Here is a 15,210-nt window from a genome sequence, read left to right on the forward strand (position 1 = left end):
GAATATGCAAATGCCATGAACTGACCGCGCACACTGCAAGCGATCTGAAAACTTCAAGTTTTAAATGTGGGAATGAATCACGCATCTTGCCGATTCGAATGCCACTATATAAATGCCAAGAAATGGTCACGCACAATGATTATCAAAGTTTTAATTGCAAGGAATGAATCACGGGTCTTGCCGATTCGAATGCCACCATGTAAATGCCAAGAAATGGTTGTGCACAATAATTATCAAGAGTTAAATGTGTGGAATGAATCGCGCGTCTTGCCGATTCGAATGTCCACGCACAATGATAATCAAAGTTTTAATTGCAAGGAATGAATCACGGGTCTTGCCGATTCGAATGCCACCATGTAAATGCCAAGAAATGGTTGTGCACAATAATTATCAAGAGTTAAATGTGTGGAATGAATCGCGCGTCTTGCCGATTCGAATGTCACCATGTAAATGCCATGAAATGCTTGCGAACAATGCGTATCAAGAGTTAAATGCAAGGAAATAAATTGCGCGTCTTGCTCATTCGAATGCTACCATGTAAATGCCAAGAAATGGTAGCGCACAATGAGTATCAAGAGCTAAACACAAGGAAATGAATTGTGCGTCTTGCTGATTCGAATGCCACCATGCAAATGCCAAGAAAAGGTAGCGCACAATGAGTGTCAAGAGTTAAACACAAGAAATGAATTGCGCATCTTGCCGATTCGAATGCCACCATGTAACTGCCAATAAATGGTAGCCCAAAATGAGTACCAAGAGTTAAACACAAGGAACGAATCGCACGTCTTGCTGATTCAAATGCCACCATATAACTGCCAAGAAATGGTAGTGCACAATGAGTGTCAAGAGTTAAACACAAGAAATGAATCGCGCATCTTGCCGATTCGAATGTCAACATGTAAATGCCAGAAACCAAGAGCACATTCACACGCACAAGGAAAAATCTCCTTATACTGTATGAAAATTAGGCCCAAGAACTCGAATGCCTTTGAAAGCGGAATCGGGGGCCCAGCCCGACCTCCGTCTTTCCGCCCTGATCAAGGATCACCAATACAATGAAGCACAAGGCCTGGAAGATCAAAGGTAGGCCTCTGGAACAGGAGCTCAGAAAATTGCTGCTGCTCTGCACCGGGACCTCTGAATAGTGAGCACGTGGAGCTGGGATGGCTCCCTTATATAGAGCCTGGCCCAGCCCACAAACCACACCCAGTCATGCTGCAGAGAAAGCTTCTAGAAGGCCTTAGAAAGGGACCACACCCTGACACACTCTGAAAGCCTTCAGCAATACATTGCAAATGAACAGTATTTACAAGCACCTTGAATATAAGTCTTCAGGATTAAACTTTGCAATGCAAAAGGTTAAACAACAGCATAGCAACATAATGCGAGAATTACGTTATTTCATAAGTGTTGTGTTTTTGCATTCAAGTCGCCCGTAGAGCGCGCACTGCCCTGATGTTGACAGAAACTCCACCTGGAACAGTTTGTAAGGCATACTTCTTCTGCGTTTTGTGAAAAAGTTAAAATCACAAGTCTGCTCCCACGAGGAACAGTACTTCTATGAGTACAGATTAATTAATCTGTTTGTGGAACAGACCCAGTCTGTGTTTTGTAAAGTGGTTCGGTCATGCTTAGCTATACAGTGGTTACATGAAGGAGATCTTAATCATTCTTACGAATAGGCCCAGCTGAAACCCACATTTCCTGCAATTTGGAGAAATTTCCAGCAGAGGTGGACAGGCAATGACAGTGCAGCACATTATCTTTTGTTTTAATGTAAGACCTGCAGGGACTGTGTGCTGTTACAGTCTCGTCAGGCTTAGTAAGCACTTTGTAAATGCAATTACAATGCAATACAACAGACTATGACCTAATTAGACACCATCTTGCATGAAGACCTTGGGTTATCGTCTATGAGACAACGAAGCAAAGGAGCACTGTGCAAGACACAGGCTTTTACAGAAGACCGTGCAGAAGATAAGACGTGATTACATTTATAAAAAAAAATCACTTCCAAAGCCTAGCATTTTGAACAAAACACACAGTTATTGCTTTTCATATACAAAGCAATTATGAATAAAAGAATTCAATGTTTCCTGACATACTGCTTTTGAGCTCTGAAATAATAACTCATACATTACAATGGAAGAACAGCATAGGGGGTGGAATACCCCAAGCCATGAATACCATGACGTGAGACAGATTTAGGCCCTCATTATGACATTGGCGGTAAATCCCGCTTACCACCACAGTGATGGCCGCCAACATACCGCCACGATGGCAGATATCGGCTCGCCATATTATGACACACACACACACACCAATCCGACAGAATACTGCCACATACACAAATCTGCCAGCCCAATGGTCAGTGGTAAAGTGTCGGTACGAACACCCATACCGTTACGCCAACAAAACAATGCCCACCACATTATGACCCACGAATCACCACGGCAGACATTCAATGGCGGTAAACCATTGGCGGTACACACTGGCGCATTCAGAATGGTCACCCAAATACAAAACAACACTACATTGGCCAAAATCGAAATCACACACCTGACACTGATACACACATCACACCCACCCACCCACAACACTATAAAACACACACCCACATTACCCACAACCCTTTATGAATACCAATTATTGCCACCAGATTGAAACCAAGACCACTGAGAAAACTAGACACACATACCACAAACACCCACACATCCATCATGCACCCTACATCCCACCACATTACATAACACCCTCTCACCAACACACACCACAGCCATGTTCCCACTAAGGCACCCCGGTTCACTGATGAGGAGTTGCGGGTCAAGGTGGAGGAAATAGTCAGGGCAGGGCCACAGATGTTTGGAGGACAGGTACAGCAAATATCCATTGACAGGAAGATGGAGCTATGGCGGAGAATCGTGGACAGGGTGAACGACGTGGGACAGCATCCAAGAACAAGGGAAGACATCAGGAAGAGGTGGAACAACTTACGGGGGAAGGTACATTCCGTGGCAACAAGGCACCAGCTCACCATACAAAGGACTGGCAGTGGGCCCCCACCTCCTCCCCCACAGCTCACAGCATGGGAGGAGCAAGTCTTGGCAATACTGCATCCTGAGGGACTCACTGGAGTTGCCGGAGGACTGGATACTTGTGAGTCAATATTTACTACTTATCATCCCCGACACCTGCATGCCATCACACCCCCTCACCCTCACTCACATCACTGCACTCCATCCCACACAGTGCACCTACACACATGACTAACCCCAATGCCAAGCCCTGAAGGCTATACCAATGCATGGACAGTCCTCCCAGCCCTGCATGGACACCCATCACAAAAGCAAGAACAGCATGGGGATCTAGCAATCCCACAATACAGCACCATCCACAAACAAAGGTGGCAGGGCAACAGCAATGATAGAGTGGAATCCAGGGATGTACAATTTGCCATAGACATGATGCATAATACATCACTTACATCCCCACAGGTCCCCCAGCTATCTCAGTGGAGAGGAGGTGCCACGTCTAATCAGTCCCCCAACAGAAGATGTCCCCAGTGATGACAGTAACTCTGGACTTCAGGATCTGGATGAACTACCTGGCCCATCAGGGACAACTGATCTGTCGGCCACCCCAGCCCACTCACAGTCCACCACAGAGCCACCCTGATCAGTATCCAACACCACAGCACTCACCCAACATCCCCATACCTCTGTCCCCAGGACACGTCAATGAGCAGTGTGCCCACCTGTACAGGGACCCAGTCCACACTTCACACCCAATACAATGAGGGTCCTGGGGTCTGCGGCAGTGGGCACACCGTTCAGGGGACACAGGCACAGAGGGACAGGGACACTGGGAGGACTGCTCTGCGGCAGAGGGAGGACAGGCCCAGGGAACCTACTCTCAAGTAGGCACACACTAATGTCCTGGCGGCTTACCAACAATCCCAGGACAAGATGGGCCAGATCTTTACCAACATGCAGGAGAACAAGCGGCTGCAGGAGGAAACCCATCAGGAGATCAGGGAGGATTTGCAGGCCCTCAACACCACCATGATCTCCATAGCAGGGGTGCTGGCAGACATGGCCAACATCATGAGGGAATGGACAGCACACCAGTGGGCTCCTACCACTAGCCAGACACTAACAGGCATACAGTTCTGTGATTGTGGCACTGACCAGCCTTCCACTTCGGCTGCAGCTAGTGAGCAGGAGGCCCTGCCACAGGACCCACAGGCCACCAGCACCCCTTCCCCTGCAGAAGGTGAACCACCCTGCAAATGTTCCCTGCGACCCAGACAGAAGCCAGAGACACTTGCCAAGACCAAGTCCACCGCCAGGAAATAAGACCCTCCTGAATGTCCCCCTTGTGTCCCACCCTGTCACTTTGTCCACTTTGAACTGCCTTTGCTCCCCTGTCTATGGCCCCTTGGACACTGGACCTGTGCTACATACAGAATGGAACCATACCCTGGACTTTCCTCTACCATCACCCCATTCCATTGCACTTTCCTGTCAATTATTTGCACTACAATAAACACCCTTGAACACAACTTGACTGATAGTGTTTTATGTGATGAAAATATGCATTTATGGAAACAGTCACATCATGTGGAAATGATCTGAAAACTGTGATAGCATACATTTTAAGACCTGTAGCTGTCTGTAGTCATCACATCAATACACTGTTGTCATATCACCAACATCTGCTAAATGAGAAGCCATAGGTGACAGTAAGTAGAGATGAAAGGAAGTGAATGCCATCCTGCTACAGCCACACAGATAAAACAATAGTAAGAGGAATGGTCAGTCACACTGTCTCACCTGTGTGTAATTGGAAGTATTGACATATAACTGATTTTCTGTTGTCCACATCCTCATCCTCTGCCTCCTCATCCTCACTGTCCTCAGGGTCCACTGCTGCCACAGGGGCATTTCCAGTCTCCTCCTCCTGCAGATAAGGCATTTGTAGTCTGAGGGCCAGGTTGTGCAACATGCAGCATGCCACTACTATCTGGCAGACCTTCTTGGGTGAGTAGTACAGGGATCCACCTGTCAGATGCAGGAGGCCGAAGGTCCTTTTGATAATTCTCCTGGTTCACCCATGTGCATCATTGTAACGATTCTCAGCCCCTGTCTGTGCATTCCTCAGAAGGGTCAGGAGCCACAGTAGGTTTGGGTAGCCTGAGTCACCTACAAGTATTGAGGGACAAACATTAGCCTTATACAATGGTATGGGGTTAACACCAGAAGGCATACACTGACATACATTGGGTGGGCACTCAGGCTCACCGATTAACCACACTCTGTGCCTCTGTAGTTGTGCCATCAGCTGTGGTATGCTGCTATTCCTCAGAACAAAGGTGTCATGCACCGACCCAGGATACTTGGCAGTGACGTGGGAGATGTACTGGTCCGCCAGGCACACCATTTGCCCATTGAGTGAGTGAGAGTGGAGACTCTTCCAATTCCTGAACACCTGTTCACTCTGGCAGTGGGGGGACAAACACAATATGTGTTCTGTCAATCGCCCCAATAATATTGTGTATATGTCCCATTTCATAGAATCCTGCCTTCACAGTGGCCAAATCATTCACCCGGGGGAAAGCAATGTAGCTGCATGTGTTTGACCAAGGCAGACAGAACCCTTGCCAGCACGATTGAGAACATTGGCTGTGACATTCCTGCTGCCAAGCCCACTGTCACTTGGAAAGAATCAGTTGCCAGGAAATGGAGCACTAATACGACTTGCACAAGAGGGGGATCCCAGTGGGATGACGGATAGCTGATATCAGATCAGGCTCCAATTGGGCATACAGTTCTGTGATTGTGGCCCTGTCCTGTTTATAGGTGAGTATTATGTGCCTGTCCTCCATTGTAGCCAGGTCCACAAGGGGCTTGTCTCCTCCTCCTATTCATCCGCAGTGGTAGGTATCTAAGGGACACAAGAGTGAGTAGGCTGTCACAGTTTCAACACTGGAACCACCACCTCACTGTACATAGAGACATAGAGCACTAATCTGATGGGACAGTGGGAATGGCAATGTACGTGCAATCATCAGCAATGACGCAGTTATGGATTATCTGAATGTTGTCCACCATCATGAAATGGCGACCGCCTGTCCTGTATCTAAGTACAGGTGGAAGTGAGGTAACTCCGCCGACGTTGAGGCAGAAGGGGGTCTCGCACCGCTGTGCAATTCCTCATTGGCTAATATGGGGCTCTATGGAGTACAGTGGGAAATGGTGACCAGCAGCGGCGGTGACGGTGTACACCGTCGAGGACGTGACTGCCACTTTTTATCTAAATCCTCACTTGACTCCTGACTTTCCACAGGACAACACCTACACTGTGTGTGCTGCTGTGACCTGTGCCTGGAACATACCATGGCCCATGTGACAGGGTAAAGGGCCCCTGCTTTCTCTTCGGAGGAGTTGGAGCTTTTGGTGGAAGGGGTCTTACCACAGTATGGACTGCTGTATGGGCCTCCAGATCAACAGGTGAGCCTACCTTGGGCACGATGCATGTTGCAAGGTTGCATGGACATGTGTGTGCAAGCATCGTGTCATCTGGGAAAGTGTTATGTCTGTTGGCAGTGTACATGGTGGGTGCCGGGTGATGTGTGTGCCAATGAAGATGGAAATGGGATTTGTGGGCCATATGTGTGACAGGCTGGATTGTATATGTAATGGTGTCCTTCCGTCTGTATTACCTCTGCAGGTCAGCGCCCATCAGAAGAAGGGATTATGGCGTGCCATTGCCAAGGACGTGCGGACCCTGGGGGTGTACAGCAGGCAGAGCATTCACTGTAGGAAAAGGTAGGAGGACCTGAGATGTTGGGCACGGAAGACTGCAGAGACTCAGCTGGGGATGGCCTCCCAACGAGGAAGGGGTGCCCACGGAACCCGACCCCCCTGATGGCCCGCATACTGGTGGTGGCCTACCCAGAGCTGGATGGGCGCTTGAGGGCATCACAGCAGCCACAAGGGGGTGAATACAGTGGGCATAACTAAAATGATTGTTAGGTGGCATGGGATCCGGGTGGTGGTTGTGAGTCAGTGGGTGCTCCTTAATGCCATGTCAGACATTGCAGCGTGACCCAGCTCAATGGTAATGGGTGTATAGCAAATTCAGGAAACATAGCTAGGTTGACTTCCATCTCAGAAAGGGCTTAGTAGGTCCCAGGAGGGCTGCAGTTGGTGGTGTTTGGCCCTCATCTTGATGTGGCACCTAGCCAATTGATTGCCAGCGTGGTGCATAATGCTCAATCCTGAACCTTGTGTGTGATGGTAATATGTATGCCAACTGTGATGTTGGTGCTGTAATTGACTCAGTGTTCCCTTTCTTTCTCTCCCCCCTTTTTTCTTCTGTCATCCTGTCCATGTGTGCATTAGCATCATCTGGCAGAGGAGCAGGGGCACCAGCGACAGAGAGAACTGCATCCCACAGGACCCAGGAGGCAGAGTCCACCGATGTCGAGGAAACCAGTGGTACAGAGGGCGAGGGGAGCACCACGGCGGAGACAGGAGGTGACAACACTGTCTCTGATTCCTCCTCCGATGGGAGCTCCCTGGTGGTGGCGGACACCTCTAGGACCACCCCAGCTCCAGGTACAGCCGCCACCCCCATACCAGCACCACCCTCCCAGTAGCCCCTCATCGAATTGCCCGTCCCCCCTCACCCAGGAAGGTGGGCATCTCCTTTGCCCCAGGCGCCTAAGGTCCTGCTCTAGTGAACCCTGCTGCCCTGAGTGAGGAGGCTATTGACCTCCTGAGAACCATCTCTGTTGGGCAGTCAACCATAGTGAATGCCATCTAGGGGCTGGCATCTCAGATGCAGCAATGCATTCCTGGAGGGCATCCACAGTGGATTGGTGGCCCAACAGAGATCGTTCCAGGCTCTGGCCTCCTCTCTGATGGCAGCCATTGTCCCTGTTCCTACCGTCCCGCCTCCAACTACCACTTCCCAGCCCCAGTCTCCTCAACCCCAACCCATCCCATGCACACATACAGACAAACATGCACACAAAACATCACACAAGAGTAGCACAGTCAAACACAGGCAGCACACTTCCGGCCACAAGCACTCACACAAACAAAAGACAGTTGCACAAATAACAACATCCACTGCCTCCACTGTCTCTCCCTCCTCCTTCTCCCTCACAGTCATATCCGCACTCACACCTGCATGCACTGCTTCAACATCCAGCACCACCATCACCACACCAAGCAGCACACACACCTCACTAGCAGACACCTCCACAACATCCATCCACTCATCCCCTGTGTCCTCTCCCACCCTGTCTGTCCCCCCTCCTAAGGGACACAAGTGCAGGCACTCAGACACCCAACAGCCATCCACCTCACATCAGCACACTGCCCATGCACCTACACCCACGTCCATCAGACATACTCCTCCAACAACCACTCCCTCAAACTCCACTCCCATCCCTCATCCCGCCCCACCGTCCCTAAGAAGCTTTTCCTTGCCTAACTTGACCTCTTCCCTCCTACTCCACCCCCACAGTCCTGCAAGCAAGAGCAGGGTCCCAATGACCCAGCCCAGCACCTCAGCCAAACAGTCCACGGGGACAGACGAGGCACCTCCTAGTCATGGAGGCAAGAAAGTGAAGGATCCCACTCCATCTGCCAGGAAAGTGAAGGATCCCACTCCACCAGTCAGGACAGGGAAGGATACTACTCCACCAGCCAAGAAAGGGAAGAATCCCACTCCACCAGCCAGGAAAGGGAAGTATCCCACTCCACCAGCCAGGAAGGGAAAGGTTCCCACTCAACCATCAATGACAGGAGCGGTTCCCACTCAACCACCAATGACAGGCGAGGTACGCACTCAACCACCAATGACAGGAATTGTTCCCATTCAACCACCAATGACAGGAATGGTTCCCACTCAACCACCAATGAAAGGCAAGAAGCCCTCACCTCCAGCTGAGACACACAAGCCCTCACCCCCAGCTAGACACAGCAGCCCTCACCACCAGCAGAGGCTGCCCAAAAGACACCTCCCCCAGCAGAGACAATGCAGCCCTCACCTCCAGCAGAGGCTGCCCAAGATTCACCTCCCCCAGGAGAGACAATGCAGCCCTCACCTCCAGCAGAGGCTGCCCAGGAGACACCTCCCCAGCAGAGACAATGCAGCCCTCACCTCCAGCAGAGGCTGCCCAGGGGACACCTCCCCCAGCAGAGACAATGCAGCCCTCACAACCAGCAGAAGGCATGTAGGCCACCCTCCAGGGACTGTTGTACAAGGAGCCCCCTCCAGAAGCAGTGGGTGAGTTCCCCATCTCAGAGACTGTGACCTTGCACTCCCCAGCACAGGGAAATGTGCATGGAGCAACCTCCAGAAGAAGTGGGCAAGTTCCCCACCTCAGAGACTATGACCTTGCACTCCCCAGCATTGAGAATTGACATGGGGCCCCTCCCAGAAGCAGTGGGTGAGTTCCCCACCTCAGAGACTGTGACCTTGCACTCCCCAGCATTGGGAAATGGGCTTGGAGCCCCCTCCAGAAGCAGTGGCGAAGTTCCCCACCTCAGAGACTGAGACCTTGCACTCTACAGCATTGGGAAATGGACATGGAGCCCCCTCCAGAACCAGTGGACAAGTTCCCCACTTCAGCTGAGGTGCCCTCAACCCCCATCCCCCTGAATTGCCTGCCCACTTCCAACATGTTGCCCCTGCACAGTTTGGTGCAGAGAATGTCAGGATCAAGTTGGGCCTTGGATGCTGCCCTGCGACCATGTGGGCCTTTTGTACTTTGGACTGGGCATTGGTCCTTTCTGGACAATAGTTCATGTATAATATTTGTCACTTCGGTACTAATGGTGGTTGTTGGCATGCAAATACATTTTCAATTCTGCCTTACTGTTCTCCTTGCATTATTATGAGGTGTGTCCTATGACATTGTTTTTCATCTGCAACTGGTTGTGTGTATGGTGTGTGTGTGAATGGTATGTGTTGTGCGTGTGTGTGGGTGTAACCCTCCTTTTCCTCCATCCCTCCCTTATGTGCTAGGGGGCTGTGCTCACTGTCGTCATCTTCGTTGGCGTTCGTGTCCCATGTGGAGCATGGCATAGAAAAGCATTGCGAAGACCTGCAGTTCCGGTTCCATGGCAACGTTGATCTCCTCTGTGTCTCTGATGGTGAGTCTTTTGTCTTCTGTGTTGTGTTTCCAGCAGGCTTTTGATGGCGTTGGTACCGCCCCGGAAATCGTGGCGGTACGCTGTGTCATAATATGTTGGGCGGTACCTTGTCTTCCGCCTGGCTGTTGATGGCTACTGCCATGGTGAGTGGTGTTAACGCCCTGGCAGGTGGTGTGGTACATTGGCTGTCTATGGGAGTTATCACCGCCATGGTCTTAATTTGGCGGTAATTACTGCCAGCCTGTTGGCAGTATTATCACCACTTTAACAGTCACCACCTATGTCATAATGACCACCTTAGTTCTCTGAGTGAAGCCACAGACCACTATAGGAGTATCTTAAATGAATTATAAGAAAGGTTTTTGAAAGGGCTCCACTGTCAAGACCTAAATTTGCCTCTGAAAGATTAAAGTGAGCAGTAAGAGAGTAGCAGTCAACACGAAGAACAAATTAGAGATGCCAGAGAGGAATATACATCTACTGGTAGGAATTAGCACGAGAGATAACTTGTAGAGTTTGTGAGATAGAAATAGGGTGGTGGAAAATGACAAAGTAGCTGAATTAGCAGATGGAGAACAGATTGTTGGCTTGAAGCTGCTATGCAGATATGAAAGTGTGCTTATGGTACATTGCAATTTTTTTGCAAACGAACTGCAATGATCTGGCTAAGAACTGACATGATCTGCTGTTTATCAAGCTATTCTTAATTAATACTGTGTGTCTAACTATCTTGAAAATTAGCCCCACGGGTATCGTTATTTCAGAAAATAAGCAGATCAAACCAGTTAAAAAGCTTTGAGATTGATTAGGTATTGTGCTCATCGTGAAACTATGATTCATTAGAAGCTTTATTCAGACTACGTATGTTTTTGGGAGATTTTCCAACACTTGATGTATTATGTTTTTTGGATTTCTGTTTCAGGAAAACTCAAAGCCCTCGTGTCCCACTGTAACGCTAATGGTTTTTGTTCAACCCCCTGTCAGGATGCATATGGGCTCCATACCAGAACTCTTGACAACATCATACATCAGTAGTGAAAGAAGAAAAAACGAAAGAAAATTGGTTTCACCAAGGCACAAAGGTTCAGTAACCGAATAAGTGCACCACTTTCCTTTTGTTAGATGGATTCACAACCAGACATGGACTACAAAGGCACTTGGTAGTTTTGCTTCTGTGTTGATAATGGAGCAGTGTAATTTTGGATCTACCCTTAAAACCCGTAACCGCTATAAATATGCAATCTTTATGTGTACTTAGAGTACATATTGTGTGTGTTCTAACATTATTAAGGTAAAGTGTTGCTCTTGAATCCAATACTGAAGTGCATTCACTGTAGAGCTAGAAATTCATATATTCTGTGAGCCTTAACCTTCATAAAAGAAATATGGTTTCAAGGATTGGATAAGATCATCCTTACTCTATTAAAATGTATTTTCTTCAGAAACGAGAACGATTTATGCAAACGTTTGTACTAATGTTTTCACATTTGAATATTATAGTGTAGTTCTTAGTTGCATTTATATTTATGATTTCAAAAGTTGCATTGCATTTACCGAAACTGTAGCATGAATTTAATTTGATTTCATGTACTGCAGTGCTTAATTTGTAACACCAAGGGGCATATTTATACTCTGTTTGCGCTGGATTTGCGTCTTTTTTTTTGCGCAAATCCAACACAAACATAACTCCATATTTAGATTTTGACGCTAGACCCGTCTAGGGTCAAAATATTGGAGTTAACTACATATTTTGCCTGCGGAAAACTACCTTGCGTCAATAAGATGCAAGGTAGGCGTTCCCGGGCAAAACATGACTCTAAGGCCTTTGTGCCTTATTTATCCTCCTGTGCAAATCACGCACAGGAGGAGAAGGGCCTTAAATAATAGCACTAAGCCTGTTTAGTGCCATTATTTAATGCCTGGGTCAGGGCAGGCGTTAGGGGGCCTGTGGGCCATTTTCCATGGTCAGAGACCATGGAAACAGCCCACAGGTGCCCTTCCCTGAACCCAGGGACACCCCTACCCACCCCCACCCACACCTGGAGGACACCTAAGGATGGGAGGACTCATCCCAGGTAAGTCCAGGTAAGTATACATATATATATATTTTAAAGTGCCTAACTTGGGCCCCCCTACATGGCACTGTGCCCAATGGACATAAGTCACCTGGGCATGGACATTGGGCAGGAGGCATGACTTCTGTCTTTACTGAGACAGGAGTCATGTCCGTGGGGGTTGTGCATCAAACAATGACACTAGTCAGGTTAGAGTAATTTTTCTGACTCTAACCTGACTAGCGCCATTCTTTGATGCACAACCTCCTGTTTCCCCTACGCCTCCCCCACCCGGTTAGCGTCATTTATTTTGACGCTAATCGGGCCTTACCGCCAACTAGCGTCATTCTTTAAATATGACGCCCGGCTGGAGTTCAGGAATGTCACTAGCCGGCGTTAACTGTTTGGCGCAAACCTGCGCTAATGCAGGTTTGCGTCAAAAAGTAAAAATCAGGGCCCAAGAGTGCAAGTGCCCAAAGTCATACTCAGAAGCCCACTGCTAGTGCAATTGAAAGTTGGCATGCTGAATGGCATGGCTGCATAGCCCTGAATGCACCCCAAGCCTCTTTAATCATCCACTGCCAGGCACTCCCTCTGCCTTTATCTCACTTCTCCTTCAGGTCTCTGCTTTCTCCCTTTGTGCCACTTTTCCATCTTTCTCTTCATTCTTCTTTCCTGCTTGTGTGTATTTTCCTGCTTTTCCTCTCGGGAAATGCCAGATCAGGAAAAAATAGTGCTGGTGCTCAAACGTAAGTGCCAAGTGGCCCCATCGCAACCACCGTCTCAAATTATGCACTGATGTATTGACAGTTTCATTAATTTGTAATTATATGTGCACAAATGACACATTAAATGTGCACCAGTGAATTATGGGGGTCATTACAACATTGGCGGTAAAAGCCGCTTACCGCCGTGCAGAAGACCGCCAACACACCGCCGCGGCCGCAGAATTCCGCCACAGCTATTATGACCCACATCTCGGAATCCAACAAAATTCAGACACCCACACAAGTCCGCCACACCAAAGGTCAGTGTTAAACTGGCGAAAACAAAACCTCCACCGTCACGCCAACAGAAATACGCCCACACTGTCATGACACACGCGGCGGTCTTTCAACCGCGGTATTCCATTGGCGGTACACACCGCCGCGCTCAAAATACACACATATCTCCAAAACACTACCACATTGGACAATTCGAAATACACACACCTGATACACATACACACACCACTCGCACACACCCAATACAATATAAAACACACACCCACATCACCCACAAACCCCTACGACCACAATTACAGAGAAAAGGCCGGAGAGAGACACCACCATCAACAAACTAGCACCCACAGGCACACAACACCATCACCCACACAACTTCCACGCACAAAACACCACACCCCACTACATATCACCACACTTATCACCACACACACCACCCCACACATCACCCACACCACCCCATGGCACGGCAAAGACACCCCAGGTTCTCGGAGGAGGAGCTCAGAGTCATGGTGGAGGAAATCATCCGGGTAGAGCCACAGCTATTTGGATCACAGGTGCAGCACACCTCAATTGCAAGGAAGATGGAGCTATGGCGAAGAATAGTCGACAGGGTCAACGCAGTGGGACAACACCCAAGAAATCGGGAGGACATCAGGAAGAGGTGGAACGACCTACAGGGGAAGGTGCGTTCCGTGGTCTCAAGACACCACCAGGCGGTTCAGCGGACTGGCGGCGGACCCCCACCTCCTCCCCCACAACTAACAACATGGGAGGAGCAGGTCTTGGCGATTCTGCATCCTGAGGTCCTCGCAGGAGTCGGTGGAGGAATGGACTCTGGTAAATCAAATCTTAACTATTACATCCCCCACCCTACCTGCATGCTATCACATACCCCCACCCTCGCCGCCACCCCTATCACTCCAACTCCTCACAAATGTACCAATATCACAAACCACACATCCCAACACCAAGCCCTGCATGCAACAACAACGCATGGACACCCATCACTAAAGCATGCCCTCTGCACATACCCATACACCCCCTTAAACCATCATCACACAAGCTCACACACAGGAATGCCAGCAATGGGGTACACGGTCACCCACCCATTGCACACCATGCCACACACAGATGCAATAATAATGCCTTTCCACCACTGCAGGACCACTACCCAATGTCAACAGACAGGAGGGTCCATACAAGTCCACTCCACCAACAGAAGAGGCCCACAGTGATGACAGCACCTCTGTCCACCTGGATCTTGATGACCAGCACGGACCATCGGGGGCCTCGGGACAGTCGGTTCCCCTCACACAGGCACAGGCCACCACAGACCTTCCCCCCTCTGGAAACACCAGCACAGCACCCACCCAGCGGGCCCATATCTCCGTTCCCAGGACACGTCAATCAGCTGTGTGTCCACCACTACAGGGAACCCAGGATAACCCACCACCCCAACGACAACAGGGACCTGGGGGCAGTGGCAGTGGGCACACGGTCCAGGGGACGGAGGCCCAGGAACACAGGGGAACTGGGAGGGCTGCTGTGCGACAGGGGGCGGACAGGCCAAGCTAACCCACTCTCCACGAGGCCCTCTCCTCCATCATGGGAGCATATCACTACTCCCAGGAGACGATGGCAACGGTACTGGCCAAGTTTCAGGAGACCCAGCGCATGCAGGAGGAACAGTATTTGGGGTTCAGGGAGGAACTCAGAACCATCAGCTCCGCCCTGGGCACCATTGTAGGGGTGCTAAAGGAAGTACTCAACACCAGGAGGGACACTGTGGCACTACAAGGGGCCCCTGACACTAGCATGGACGATGAACTGCCCACCACCTCCGCCGGCTCTAGTGGACAGGACGCCCCGCCACAGGACCACCACACCAGCACCCCACCCCCTGCAGACGGAAAACCACCCTGCAAACGGTCCCTGAGATCCAGGAACAAGACAGAGCACGATGCCAAGACCCCCGCCAAGAAT

This window comes from Pleurodeles waltl, chromosome 8 (assembly GCF_031143425.1).
Source record: "Pleurodeles waltl isolate 20211129_DDA chromosome 8, aPleWal1.hap1.20221129, whole genome shotgun sequence".
In the NCBI taxonomy this organism is placed as follows: Eukaryota; Metazoa; Chordata; class Amphibia; order Caudata; family Salamandridae; genus Pleurodeles; species Pleurodeles waltl.